Consider the following 15,510-nt stretch of genomic DNA (forward strand, 5'->3'; position numbering starts at 1 on the left):
GGAAACTATTCAGTATGACATCTAGACTATCTCTTAGGTTTCTAATTAACTGTGGATGTGTTATGTGTAAAGTAATTTGGTAAAGTAGTTCTGCTTTTTAGATAATTCCTTTTTTATCTTTGTTTTTGAGCCTCTAGTGGTTTTTATTCTACTCTAAGCACATGCAGTAAACCATGCAGGAAGTTCTGTATGCACACTGGAATTGGAGGAAAAGTCACAATTACTACTAACTCAATGTAAGAATTTCTACTGAGACTATCCTGCAGTAACCTTTTCTGTAAAGGATTATGTGTTAATACATTAGACACTGTGGCCAATCACAGATAATATGTAATGATTGAACCTAGCTGCATTCTAATATTTTTAAAGGCAAATGGGCTCCAGCTTCTGAATCCTGGTAGGGAAATTTCATTTCTTCATGTTTAGATGGGTCAAAATTATTTTAATCAAGAGAAATGAAACATTGTTGTTGCATGCTCTTTAGCCAATTTAAATTGGACTATTTCTATAAATCTCAAACATTATTATTTTGTCTTAAAAATGTTCGCTTGTGGGGAGAGGGAAAATGTCTGCAGTCCAATGTCATCCTTTCCTGAACATGGAGTGGAAAATATTTATTAAAAGTGGGGAAAGGTTGGGGATTTAGCTCAGTGGTAGAGCGCTTGCCTAGGAAGCGCAAGGCCCTGGGTTCGGTCCCCAGCTCCGGAAAAAAAAAAGAACCAAAAAAAAAAAAAAGTGGAGAAAGAAAATTATACAAATGAAATTAGTTCAATAATTTTGTTATACTGCATTTTATTAATCATTATTGTTTATTTACTTAACCTAATTTCTGTACTACATATTTATTTGGTTTTGAATTGCTTCTAAGTATCAGGCTTCTTTTTGTTGTTCATATCATATGCGTGCATGCACTCGCACACACACACACACATCACATGCACACCCACAGCACACGAACATATACACACTCACGCCACATGCACACACACTACATGCACACATACATACAATCACACACACACCACATGCATATGTATACACACATCACACACAGCACACTCACATGCACACACATCACACACACATGATCAAACACACCACACTGCACACACATGCTACACACACACACATACCACATGCACATACTTATAGACCCATACACACACTCATACACATACTATACACACATGCACTCATTCACACACACTCCACACACATACACACTTACACATATACACTATACACACATAATATACTAACACACTATACACACACACACACAATGCACATGCACCACACACACATACACACACTTACACACACATACACATAATACACACACTCACACATACCACACATGCATGCGTACACACACATAATACACCATACGCCACATACACATATACATACTTACAGATATACATGCATGTTTTTATCCTTGTAATGATGAACAGTCTTATGGTTTTTCTGTGACTGAATATTTTTCATGTGAAATTGTTAGTTAGGACTTTCCTTTACATCTTCAGGATTTTTTTTTTTTGTTCTTTCAGGTATTTTCATACTTTTTGGACACATTTTTGCCACAGTCAGGTATCTCTAAATGACTAAACATGTTTATGTTTATATTCTTTTTCTGTGATTCTGATACCTGTCACTTTTGTCCATATGATTTTGCAAATTTTTCTGACTCTTGCTTATTGCAACTTTTCCACATAAGTGTTTTATGGTATTTTATTTGAATGCTTGGTCACATAAATATTATCTTTGCAATTTTTATGTTCATGTGGTTTATGTATATGTATGTGCTTATGTGTATATAATTATGTTTTCTGAATGGTATGTGTGTATGTTTTTATGTGCACATGTATGAGTGTGTGTGTGTGTGTGTGTGTGTAGCCTAGAGGTCAAGGTCAAACGTCTTCCTCAGCTGCTTCTCTATCTAGTGTCTGAGCACAGTCTCTCACTAAGCCTAGCGCTCACTGATAGTCCAGAAGCTTTAGGAATTCTGCCTCTGCCTTCTCAGCTTTTATGTGTGTTCTTGGAATTTGAACTCAGGTCCTCATTGCTCCTGAAGTAGGTCTTTTCCCAAGTGAGCCATTTTTCTAGCCCTGAAATGCTTTTAGACCTATATTGAAATTATTATTTTCAGTGAGAACTTAAAATGATTTCTTGGAAGAATCTACCATTCTCCTTTGGTTTCAGTGTCACCTGAGGACATGTATCAAAGGCTCAGTGTTGGAAACCTGCCTTTAGACTGGTGATATTGGTTTGAGAGGTAAGGCGTGTGGGGGAGGTTATTAGATCCTTGGAGACATGCCTTCAGAAAATATAAGTACTGTTCTCAGTGAATGGGTGTGCTCTTTAAGGAGTGGATTGTTTTAAAGCAAGCTTATTCCATACATATGCTTGGACTCTTCTACATCTGGCCCTTTCTCTTTCTGTTCCTCTGCCATAGTGTAGCTCAGTCAGGATGGTACCGACCAGAGGCAGAGCACACACAGCCATGTGATCTTGAATTTTCCGCCTTTCAAACCAGATGCATCTTTTTCCTTTGTAAGCACTCAGCTTCATATTCTCTATTATAACTACGGAAATCTGTATTATAACTTTCAAAAGTCCTTCAAGGGAATGTCTTTGGTATTTGAAACCATACTAGGTCAATATCAGCCCATCCATGTTTACAGGATTCTAGTTAGGCGTTGAGTGAATGTGCCTTTTCACTTTCATACCTGGAGCCACAGTTGAGCTGTGCAACATTCTACTTTCCTCATTAGGACATATTTTCCTTTTACTTTCTTTCTCTCTTTCTTTCTCTCTTTCTTTTCTTTTCTTTTTTTTTTTTTTTGGTTCTTTTTTTTTGGAGCTGGGGACTGAACCCAGGGCCTTGCGCTTCCTAGGTAAGCGCTCTACCACTGAGCTAAATCCCCAGCCCTCTTTCTTTCTTTTTTTAAAGATTTACTTATTTTATGTTATGTGAATACACTGTAGCTGTCTTCAGACACACCAGAAGAGGGCATCGGATCCCATTACAGATGGTTGTGAGCCACCAGGTGGTTGCTGGGAGTTGAACTCAGGACCTCTGGAAGAGCAGTCAGTGCTCCTAACTGCTGAGCCACCTCTCCAGCCCTTTCTTCTCCTTCTTCTCCTCCTTCTCCTCCTCCTCCTCCTCCTCCTCCTCCCCCTCCCCCTCCTCCTCCTCCTCCTCCTCCTCCTCCCCCTCCCCCTCCTCCTCCTCCTCCTCCTCCTTTTCCTCCTCCTCCTTGGACATATTTTTCTAGTTTAGTTCTTAACATTGAATCTTTGGGGGAGAGTTCTATACGTGGGGTCCCTCTAACAACCTTAGACCTAGTGTATGACAAAGGTATTGTCTCCTGTCCCATCTACTTGGCTCGCTAAAACAGATGTTAAGGCTGCGAGATTGCCACATGCCCCAAAACAAACCCAGTTCTCTTATCTCTTTGGATTCTTGTTTTCCTATTGTGTTTGGAACTTTAAAGATCTTCCTATTTTTCTTGTAATGATACCATAATTCAGCTAGGCATCTATAAGACATAGAATATATATACATAATACACATATTTTTTTAAATTCAGTAACTAGGCATTTTGTGCAGATTACTTTTGGCTCTCTAGCCTGCCATCTTCCTGGCAATGGGGTTCTGTGCTTTCTTCCTCCTGAGCTATTCTTGTGACCTCTCAGACATTGAGTCAAAGGTAACACTCATAGGTAGAGGTTTATTTCCTAACTCTCGCTTGTGTTAAAAGACACGGTGTAGACAAGTTAAGTTTAGCAGAATTTATCTGAGCAAAGAAATATTCAGAGTCACCCAGCATCCTAGATCTGTGGAGGTTCAGAGAGCTACACCAAGTAATGGAGGTGGTGGGAGCAGCAGTGCTCATAGCTAGAGAAAGGAGGTGCCGTTCAGACCGAACTTGGGTGGTAATAGTCCGGGGTGTGTCTGATTGCTGACTGTCTATAAATGGCTGAAGTTCAGGGGCTATGATGTCCTGAGACTCAGCCATTTGCTGCTAGAATCACACTTAAGTTAGGTTGCAGACTATTTAGGAAGTTGCCATGGCAACGTAGTGTGTACCGATACAGAGGCAGCTTTAGGCTAAGTTTCGAATAGTTTAACAGTTGGTACCAAGGTGTGGTTTTCCTGTGTAGCACAGAGCCTATAACATTTTATACTTTTCATTTCTGTTTGATATAGAAAACTTTTTGATATAGAAATGTTGATGCTGAATTGGAAGGGACATTGGAGACCGAAGTTCAGGTAATTATATTTCTGAAGTCCTGGCATCAGCTTGAGTGTGATGTCCCAGGGGTAGCTGCATGGGGTGGCCAGGTGGCCCTGGATCCCTGATGCTCCAGTGAAATTGACTGTAGTTTTAGAGACATCTAGGCCTCCTGTATGCGTCAGGGACATGCACTCTGCTGTGCCAATGCAAAGGGTGGTAGCTGAGGATCCTCTCCAGTCACTTGCAGGTACATTAAAACACATTGAAAACTCATGGTCATTAGTGACGACAAATAAAGCTTCATCTTTGCTTGCAGGAAGGAAGCATGGTATAGAATTCTTGCATCAACTCGTATTGTTGCTGAAGGTCTGCATGCATGCAGGTGCCTAAAATTACATGCATAATTTAGCACGGGATGCCTCTCTGTCAGCAGAAGGATGCAGGCTGTTCCGCGCACACAGTGCATAGTGCAGCACCACTGTTACCCTTTGATTATAATTCTGTCTCGGGTACCGTGGGAGGAGGTTAGCGATAACTCTTATTGGCATCCGACTTCACGTGTCACCCAGCTGCTGCCTCCGAACTGAAATTTGAGACAATGGTGTTTGATTTGGTAGTTATCCTAGAGAGGGAATTGATTTATTCTTTCTAATGGAAACTACAGGGTTTCTGAAGTGGGGAATAATGGAAACTCTCTTACGTTTAAATAGAATTTCACATTGACAATGGGTGACACGTGGGGGCTGTCGATGTGATTATGGAATAGAAGCACACGGTAAGGACCATGTGCCCAATGGCCAAGGTGCTTGGTATAATTCTGGCCTTAGGATATACACATTATGATGTTTGCCATAGGAGCATTTCAGAGCCCAAGTGCAAAAGTCTGAGTTAGGTGGATCGCTGAATATTCAGTTGTCTAACCCCAATTTCTATTCTTTATCCAATTAGCTATTGACTCTCAAAAACCCTTTCCCTTTCAACACAACCGGCACGGTCTCAAAAATAGAAGAGTGGGTGCTTTGGAAATATAACTATTTTGTAGTATAAGTGTCACACTTTTTATTTGCCTGTATTTGTGATGGCTGCTTGTTTTTCATTTTTAAAAGGACAAACTGATAATGACAAACATATCAAAGTTATAAGATCTATTAAGGAACCATTTCATTATGTGCGTACACATGCCTGTGTGAAGATCAGAGGGTGACCTTGCTATGTGAACCAGCATCTCTCCTTAGTCTGTGGATCACTCCATTGGCAAGGCTGACTGGCCATCGAAGCCTGTGACATAATTTACAGAGGTCCTAGATGCTGCTGCTGCTACCTGGTCACGTTTGTCAAAAATAGTTAGTGTGTCTTTCGATCTTTCATCCCAGGTTTATTATAAAGTTATGAACCTTAATACTGTTTCGCCTGCTTGTTCTTTTAACACGCCAGGCATACTCACACGCATGTGCACACAGTTGTCCACACACTCACACAGTGCACACTCCCCCACATGGATGTATGCAGGAATGCACACACTCACATTCACACTCACACGTACCCACACCAACGTTGAGATCAGTTGTGAGATAAGTCCTTGCTGGTGCTGGGAAGATGCCTCACGAAGGCACAGCTGCTTTTTGATTAAACCTTCAGTCATTGGAGAAGACTTAATATCAAGTGAAAGGTCAATTACTAGCGAGTCACAGTTTGTTTGTGTATTCCTGTCTCTGAGATGGCTTCTGAATTCAGCCACCGACTCTGGGACGTGTTTTATGGTAGCCGATACATGAAGTTTACCATAGCTGACATTTATTGATTTTAAATGGATGTATTTTGTTGCAGGCATCCTGTTAAGAACTCTTCACCCCCTGCAGATAGCAGGAAATTAAAAATAGCGTTTTCGGGTGCAGATTTTTCTTGTTAGTAAACATCCATCAGAGACAGCTAGAGGAATACAATTAGGCATTACACTAATATATCTGAAGCCACACAGCTTCAGCACATTAATTTTAGAAAAAGGAGAGAGCTGAATCAAGACAGTCGATTCAGAATGTGATGTGCACTTACATTACCTGATTCTTTTAACTCCAAAAACTTAGAATAGACTGTAAGAAAGCATCCAGCGAATAACGGATTTCCAGAAACAGTCTTGTTTTCTATGTGTTCTCCATACATCATGCCAATCAAAACCCCAGTGCTAGGCCTAACTAAGATACTACAGTGGAGTTTCAGCATAGCCTGCCCACTCAGTTATTCCTTGAACAGCATATTAATCTATTTCCTATATGTGTCATTTTGTGATACTGGGGATTCATCTCAAGGCCGTGTGCATGCTAGGCAGAGTCTATAGCAGAGATGTATCCCTGGCTGGCTGGGCCCTTAATATAAAATTATATATATGGAGAGGAAGATATAGATAGTTTCCTCATTAAGAAGTAAAGTATTAGGGAAAGCTGTAAACATTTTTATTTTAGTGAAATATATAGAGGGTGTTTCTAAAAACCAAAATAGAATAAATTAAACAAATCTACTAGCAAAGTCCTTTCTTGAAACAAAAGAACCTCACCCATTTTTTTCAAAAAAAATTTTTTGTACTTTATGTTTTATTTTATGTGTATGTCTGTGCAGCATGGACTTGAATTACCTACAGAGGCCAGAAGAGGGAGCTAGATCCCCTGGAACTGGAATTACAGATGCTTGTGAGCCACCTGGTGTGTGCTTGGACTTGAATCCAGGTCCTCTGGAAGAGCAGCCGGGGTTCTTCACTGCCGAGTCATATCTTTAGTCCATCATCCATTTTTAAAAAAGGGCTCTAAACCACACTCACAGGGGAATCTTCCCCACTCCCCTCTGGAGGAGACCTATCTAATCCTGGGGGTGGTTTCTGCCAGGCTTAGTTCTCCATTCCCAACCACATCAAATCGTTCTTTCCTCTCTTCCCTGGACATTTCCTAGGTGTCCTGGTGGCACATAGAATGCAGGGCTGGTGAAAACTAGCTTCAGCCTTTCTGGGACACAATGGCTGGGGGTTGGAGAAGGAGCCCAGCCTGTTCTAGTTGCAATCTGGTTTGCAAGATTTCTAAGTAACCAGACATAGGAGAATTACCTCAGTGTTACTAGCTAGTTAAATGCCAGGACAGTTTTTAAACACACTTGGTTCTAGAAAGATATTTAGGGACCATTAGAGATCACTTGGCTCTAACCCTGGGATCTGGTTCACTGTTTGGTTCACTAGGAAACACCAGTGGCTTTGTATTCATGACCAGACAGCACTCAGAGAACACAATGACCTACTTATTCCTTCCTGTGAGTTCACCTTAGACATTTTACTTATTTTGCTCTTTGAGATGATTTTTTTTAACATAATAGAAACTTGCTTAAACATTGTGATTCTGATCTTAGCGCACACAGGTTTAGCCAAACAGAACGCTTTCAGTCGCCCTGAATAAGCATTTTCTTCTTCGGCAGCTTGATTAGATGCATACAGATGTGCAAACTCTGTGAGCAGCTACCTTTTCCCCTTAAACCCCTAGTCCAGGTTGGGATGGCACATCGGTTATGTGACCCAACTCCCTGGATTGGTTCTGTGCTTGCCACCATAGTTCTTTGGTTGACTCAGTGAGTTGGAATTCAAGGTCAATGATAGTGAGATTTTGAAAAAGGGAACATGAGGACGATTTGCGTGTGTGCGTGTGTGTGTGCGTGCGTGCGTGCATGTGTGTGTGCGTGCGTGCGTGCATGCGTGTGTGTGTGTGTGTGTGTGTGTGTGTGTGTTGACTTTGTACTTCTCAGTGAGTGCTATCCCACTTCTGCCCCATGTCCTAGCAAGAGTTGTGATAAGGTTAGAGATCTTGCCACTTTGTGTGACTCAGGAGGATTTTGAAGATTTGAAAGATGATCAGTTTGATGAGTCCTTTGGACTTCACCCCTTCGGTCCATAGAAGGAACATTAGGAGCCATCACCCCCTCTTCCTGCTCACACCCAGATATTTATTGTTTGCCAGTGTCAGCAGGAGACATAGCCCAATCCTGTTACCTGTAATCTGAGAGGAACTCTACCTCCCTTTCAAGCCTTTTGGACTGGTAAGACTATTTACTTCTATTTCATTCATTCATTCATTCATTCATTCATTCATGAATTTATTTATTTATTTGTTTGTTTGTTTATTTTTGCCAAGACAGGGTCTCATTCTTTAAGCCCCAGTTGGCCTTGAACTCATAGGTACCCTCCTGTTGTAACCTCGAAAGTGCTGGGATTACAGACATAAATTCATAAGCCTAGCTGAGGATTTTGACAGTGCCACAGAAAAGAATTTGACTGACTCAATATGAAGCATGGTAGAGTCCACTAAGTAAGGATAAGACACGGAGAGAGTGTGCACTTTGGATTTAAGTGTGGGCACCGAGACAGGGATGTGCTCAAGTATCTCAGCACTAGCTGTGGGATTTTGTGACTTTTGAAGTCTCATTGTTCACGCAACACATTTACAACCAGGTTCAAAGACTAAGTGGAGTTCAATCGTTAAGCAAAACTGTGGGAGCTGGGTTGCTTGCTGTCCTTATCTAAAAGACGCTCCTTTTGTAGATAAAACTGCAGAAGGGTTTGTGAGGTACAGTTCAAGTTTGGGGGATGGACAAAAGGGGTTGACATGACTAATCTCAAGATGGTACAGGTTTCAGCTTAAAGCAGGTGGGATGTACTTGCCGTTTGAACATTCTTCTTGGAGGCATTGCTTACAAGAGAGTAAGCCCTGGTTTTGTTAGCTGTGCTGATGTTTTTGACTAAACATCAGGAAAGGCAAACTAGATTTTGAGGCTTCATCCTTTTCCCATGTGCTTTTGCTTTCCTGTCTTGATCCCATGCCCCGTGCTGATGGGTGGAGGTATTGGGGGTCCCTACCTGGAATGATGCTCTGTTGTTAGACAGCTTGCAAATATCTTCCTGGGACTCTGGTTACCTCTTTCTACTAAGTAATGCAAAGTGCCATCAGGTGTGAACGCAGCAATCCCCTTAGCATCCTCTCTGTGGTCATGGCAGAGGACAAGGGGTGGGGGGAGGACAACTCATTTTTCTTAGTCTTCGTCCTATGCACTTGACTCTGGTAACCAGACACAGTAGGGGAAAAGTGTTAGCTTGGAATGAATTGAGTAACAGTGCTCTGGTGTGTGGTGACAAGGTCCGGGGCTCTCCTGATTTGATGGTGTCTGTTTCTAGTCTAGCTGGAGATCCCTGGTACTTGAAGTCTCTTTAGCATCCCAGGCGCCTGTTCCCAAATGCTCCAGGAGACAACAAGTGCACTATTTTATAAGTCGGGTCCTTTCAGTCTGGAAGGCTCAACTCAGTAGCATTCCCTATGATTTCTGCCGCTTCCCCAGGTTAATCTTACATTCTGTCCCCAAGAGAACTGAGCAACAGTGAGATGAATAAGGACAAGGTAACAATTCCCACAAAAACACTGTCTTCAAATGTTCATGCAGTCACGTAAGATGTAAGCAAGCAAATGAATAACTACAGACTACGGTGAGCCCAGGGCCCCCTGAGCTCTGTGTTGTTTAACTTCCTTGGCTTATTATAGCTAAAGGCCTTGCTTTTCACACGATGTCATCGGATGTCTCTGCCACAGCGGTAGATTTCAAAGGACACACAGTGAGTCATATTTAACTGGCTTATACTGTTGTGGAAATATCCATGGGCTGTCTTGTGAGAGGAAATGAGAGAGCACTGTATTCATTGCCTTTGGGAAGTCTATCAGCGAAAACCAAACCAAAACAACAGAGAAGCAGCTCAAAGAAGATTATCATTTTCTTTGAGATTTTTTAGGAATATGTCCTGTAACTTATGCCTCTTTAGCAATCAGTCTGCTTGCTTGGAGGTGACTGGGTTTTACTCCCATCTTATTCATCTCACCTTGAAGCCCCAGGATTCTCACCAGTGAGCAGCTTAAGTCTTCCAGGGGTGAGGAAAGGGTCAGATCTTTTTCTTCCTATAGCGCTGTAATACACACCTACAAGCATTGTAGAACTTTTGGTAAAAATTCTAAGAAAGTATTAACACTCAAGGAATGAATTAACAAGCCACCTTTTTATGCAGCTGTGTCGTGGTCCTTAAGTGAATGAATGGTACTTTATTCTACCAAGGCACAGATCGTGGGCTGAACTGTGGAACGAGAAAGTGGCGCCTGAATCAATGAGGGGTGTGTGTGTGTGTACGTGTGCGTGTGTGCGTGTGTGTGTGTTTGTCTGTTTGTGTGTGTGTGCGTGTGTGTGTGTGCGTGTGTGTGCGTGTGTATGTGTGTGTGCTTAGATTAGAATGAGCCTGTGCAAATAAGTTAAAAGTCAGACTAAACCCACAGAACCTGACACAGGATGAAGTTGTGTGTGTGTGTGTGTGTGTGCTTAGATTAGAATGAGCCTGTGCAAATAAGATTAAAAGTCAGACTAAACCGACAGAACCTGACACAGGATGAAGTTGTGTGTGTGCGTGTGTGTGCGTGCGTGTGTGTGTGTGCTTAGATTAGAATGAGCCTGTGCAAATAAGTTAAAAGTCAGACTAAACCCACAGAACCTGACACAGGATGAAGTTCTGTCTTTAGCTCCCAGCAGAGTGGGAGGACATCTTTGAGTTTGTTAAAAACATCGTTCTGGCGATTCCATCCACAACACCAGCAGCACAAGCCTCTGTTTGTAGCCTTGGTCCTCACTCCCTGCTTGTTTTGAGGGCGGATCTGAGTGTGTATCCATGCTTTCCCAGTAGCTGACCTATGACTGTAAAGAGTGTGACTTCTTTTGAAATAGTGCAGAGATCATTCCAGGCTTCTCGCTTCCAGTGGTAATGAAAAGTTTCCACAGAGCCATCTTTGAGTTCTCATGGAGCAGCTTGTGAAGTGGGTGCTGCTCAGTCTTACCAGAGAGGAAACTGAGGCAGTGGATGCCTGAATCGCTCACCCAGGTGATGAATCTGGGAAGGGCTGGAGTGCGGCTTTAAGAACCGGTGTTTGGATCCCAGGTGTGGGCTCTTAATCAACCCGTGACACGGTCTCTCAGCGTATGCCAAGCAGGCCAACAGGAGCTCCAGGTTGGCTTCTTGATCCCTTTTTATTAGGATGAAGCCAGGGTGTTACAGCATAGAGACTCCACACAGTTTTAGAGCCTGAAGGAAGTACACACCAGCTTCCCTTTTATTTGGTGTCACTGGAGCGTACAGGGTGAAGGAGGTGTTCTAGGAGTGTAGGGTGGGTAGGGCAGTGTGTGTCACATCTTCAGGGAGCCACGTGGCAGCTGTGAGCAGAATTCACTTGTAAGGAGGGGGAAGGGAGTATGTGCCACCAGGACTCTCGGGTTTATCACACAGAACTTTCTACGACCTTTTATTAAAGTCACTTAGTTATTCCCACCTTGGTTGCAGTACCACAAGCTACCTGTGAGGAAGAACGGGAAACACAATTTAGCCATAGTGTTAGGAAAAGTGGAGTCTCTGGGCAATCAGCAGTCTGTACTGTGTATGAAGAAAAGAGAATGTGGTTATCCTGGTAACGAAATAACCTATCATCACTACAAGAAACCTGGAAGAACATAGGAACTTAAAAGGTGGAAGTAAAACTCTCACACGTCTACTGATAAGGACTTCCGTTTTAAAACTGTCAATCATCTCCTTCCCCTAAAACTTTCAGTTCCTACTAGAGGAACTATGTCTCTGCACTTCCAGGCAGAGTCTCGCTGGATTGAGACGCACGTGCTAGTTCTCGCTTATCCCCCGGGTGGGCACCTGACCCAGAGTGGGCACCCCGGAGACCTCTTTCCAAGGATTTCTGGCAATTAAAAATGCTGACAGCCTGCCAAGCCTGGTGGCACACACCTTTGATCCCAACACTTGGGAGGCAGAGGTAGGCAGATTTTTTTGAGTTTGAAGCCAGCCTGTCTATGACAAGAGTTCCAGGACATCTAGGGCTGTTACAGAGAGTAACCCTTTCTCAAAAAAAAAAAAAAAAAAAGATAAAAATAAAAATATGCCAACAGTCATGTCTTCACTTGGTCTATTTCCATGTGAAGAAGTTCTTCAAGTTGCCACCTAGAAATTTCTAGAACTGCCATAGTTCTACCTTATTTTAAACCTTGTTTGCTCAGCTCCCCTCCCGATCTCCTGAGCCCCAGTTGTCTTAAGGAGACTCCTTCTGTTGAGAAGAGTCAGCACTGACTCCCATGGGTGCAGTTAATGAACCTGTGACTCTTGCAGTCCCAAAGAGATCTCCGTTGGTGAGTGATATACTATCCTTCCCCCATTTTTCATTCTATTTTTTCATAGTGTTGTATGGTTCATACAGTTTCATTCTGCCCCATACTGGTTTCATATAGTGACTATAACTAACAACAATAATATATTTGCAAATTCCTAAGAGAATAGGTGACAAATTTTCTTTTAGGCAGAGATATGATAAGTTATACAGCAATAAAAATGTTGGTTAATTCTTAAAAATTAAAAATTTACAGTCTGTATTCATGGTGTGTTTGTGTGGGAACGTATGCATTGGTACATACCTATGTGGCGACAGTTCTCTTCCAACTTTACATGGATTTGAGGGGTCAAATTTGGTCACCAGCCTTGCACAGAAAGTGTGTTTACACATTGAGCTGTTTTCTTGACCCAGGAAATAAAGATTATCGTGACTTACTCATTCCATAATATATAAACATACCAAACCATCATGCTGTGCATTCTAAGCAGGCACAAAGGGAAAAGACTCCATCCCTGAAAAGAATTTTATCAGTTTCATGGAAGTGGTTTTATAATGTTTGATTACAAGGATGATTACATTTATCTGTCTGTCTATCTGAGTGTATATGTTTGTGCATATATAATATGTGCATGTGTGTGCAGGTGCTATGGAAGTAATATGTGCATGTGTGTGCAGGTGCTATGGAAGTCAGAGGCGGGCAGCGGATTCTTCTGGAGCTGGGCTTTCAGGTGGTTGTGAATTGCTTGATGTGCATTCTGGATATTGGATTTGGGCCCTCTGCAGGAGCTCTTCACTGCTGAATCATTTCTAATGATTTTATATTTTGTTAGGAAAAAAAGGTCTACTGATCTTTAAATTTCAATCATTTACAATGCACTTTAAATCTATGTGCCTCACTGCTTTCTAACTTCCAGTTATCTTGGGCAGAATTACCAATATTTTGTTAGCGATTTCAAGTTCTCATAATTTTCCCTAGGTGTTCCTTGGGTAACCTGGCTTGAAACCAAGGTGCTCCACACAGGCTCATGTTTTGAGTACTTCTTTCCTGGCTGATGGCTGCTGTTGGGTCTGTAGACTCTTTAGGAGCTGAAGCCTAGCTGAGGAGGTGGGTAACTGGGGATATGACTTTGCAGGTTATGATCTGGCCTCTTGTTTCAGTCACTCCCTGGTTCCTGTTGCACCACTATATGAAAACTCCATTGCTTGGCTGTCCTGCCACCAGGAGCTGAACTGCACCAGGTTCATTCTTTTCCCACCATGATGGACTGACACTTCTGAAACCATGAGCTAAAACACACACACACACACACACACACACACACACACACACACACACACACACACAGGGACAGACAGATGATAGATAGATAGATAGATAGATAGATAGATAGATAGATAGATAGGGAGAGAAATATCACAAGCCACTGTATTAGTCATTTTTCTTCATTATAGGGAAACACTGGAGTCCTCTAATGAAGCAGTAAATCGTGGAAGGAGTATATGATTCAGAGCGAAACCATTTACCCTATAAGCCAGGAAGATACTAGGGCGGCCTCACGACCCCTTTAAGGACCTCAAGAACCAAAGAATGTTCATGAGATCCACCCCCAACAGATATGCATCATCTTCTCACTATGCCTCTCTTGGGACCACAGCCTTTTTAACTCATAGGTCTATGAGTGACAGTCTAAACCATGGCCCCCATACAGTGTACAATTCTGAGACTAAGTCTTAATATAACGTAGGCAGTTTGGTTGATTAAAATGTGTCAGAGTGTGTTCATCAGTTGTCAAAAGCACAGCACTCTAGTGTGGGATGACGGTAATGGAGGAGGTTGGGCATATGTTGCCTGGTGTAAGTGATATATTGGAAATCTCTGTACTTCCCTCTAATTTTCTGTGAACCCAATCCTGCCCCCTGCCCACGAGCCTGTATCAGGCTGCCTCCCAGCAGCACCCCCATGTCTTGGACAGGCAGTGGGTTATGGATGGCTTGCATTCTGGAGCTCACCCATCTCTATCTGGTATGGAAGGTAGACCGCAATGACAGAGAAATTCCCATAGCTTAGTGCCTTGGAATTCTGTACCAGTGATAAATGGGAAGTTCTTGAAAGATTCGGACTCCACACTCATTCCTGGTCTAAAGTGGGTACTTGAGTAAAGATGGACACAAGGTCAAAATTCACACAAGCAAACAGATGGACAGATGGAGGCCTGCAGTCAAGGTACTGAGGTACAGTCAAGGAGACCCAGAGAGTTCAGCTTCCTGTTCAGGCAGACTGGATCTAGAGAGCTATCTATTGCTAGCTAAAGAATGCAATGTGGGGGGTTGGGGATTTAGCTCAGCGGAAGAGCGCTTGCCTAGCGAGCGCAAGGCCCTGGGTTCAGTCCCCAGCTCCGAAAAAAAGAAAAAAAAATGCAATGTGGGGCACCACAGATACATGGTCCACTCTGCCTCTTACCTTAGTGCCTGGATCAGCCCTATGCCCTACCTGAAAGGTCATGACACATGAAATATATTGCCACACAGGGGCCAATATATTTCTTTCTGTACAATAAGTCCATAAGACCATAGGACCTGGAACATCAGAGCACTTCTGTCTCTGTGGCTTGTTTTGAATCCACGGTTCCTTTATGTATTTTGCAAACATTTATATATTAGATGGTTTGTGGAGGGCAGAATCCTAACCTCCCAGTGATGGCCTAATTCTCACAATCTATAATATTACTTTAGATGTTAAAGGAAATCTTTCAAGGTGTGACTGGAGTCACAAGAAGACAAGTGATGATGAAATCAGAGAACTATAGTGCTTCAGGGTGAAAAATATTCAGTCCATCTGTGCTGATGCTGGGATATGGGAGATGAGTCATTGTCCAAGAAGCATAGACAACCTCTAGTGAGGCCTACCTTGGATTTCTAACCTCCATAATTAGAAGATGGTATGTGTGTTTCTCTGTCTCTGTCTCTCTGTCTGCCTCTCTCTCTCTCTCTCTCTCTCTCTCTCTCTCTCTCTCTCTCTCTCTCCCTCTGTGTGTGTTAAGCTGCCAAGT

At 42.5% G+C, this 15,510-nt stretch overlaps 1 protein-coding gene across 11 annotated transcripts in view; it reads left to right on the forward strand.

Moving 5' to 3' along the window:
* Positions 1 to 15,510, forward strand: part of Csgalnact1 (chondroitin sulfate N-acetylgalactosaminyltransferase 1) — a 342,493-nt gene that overhangs the window by 18,213 nt on the left and 308,770 nt on the right. For 2 of the 11 annotated variants that reach the window (XM_087588267.1, XM_087588268.1), the window contains exon 3: positions 1,551 to 1,590. The gene's annotated coding sequence lies outside the window, so the exon portion shown is untranslated. 11 annotated transcript variants of the gene reach the window in all.

This window comes from Rattus norvegicus, chromosome 16 (assembly GCF_021556685.1).
Source record: "Rattus norvegicus strain SHRSP/BbbUtx chromosome 16, alternate assembly SHRSP_T2T, whole genome shotgun sequence".
Taxonomy (NCBI): domain Eukaryota; kingdom Metazoa; phylum Chordata; class Mammalia; order Rodentia; family Muridae; genus Rattus; species Rattus norvegicus.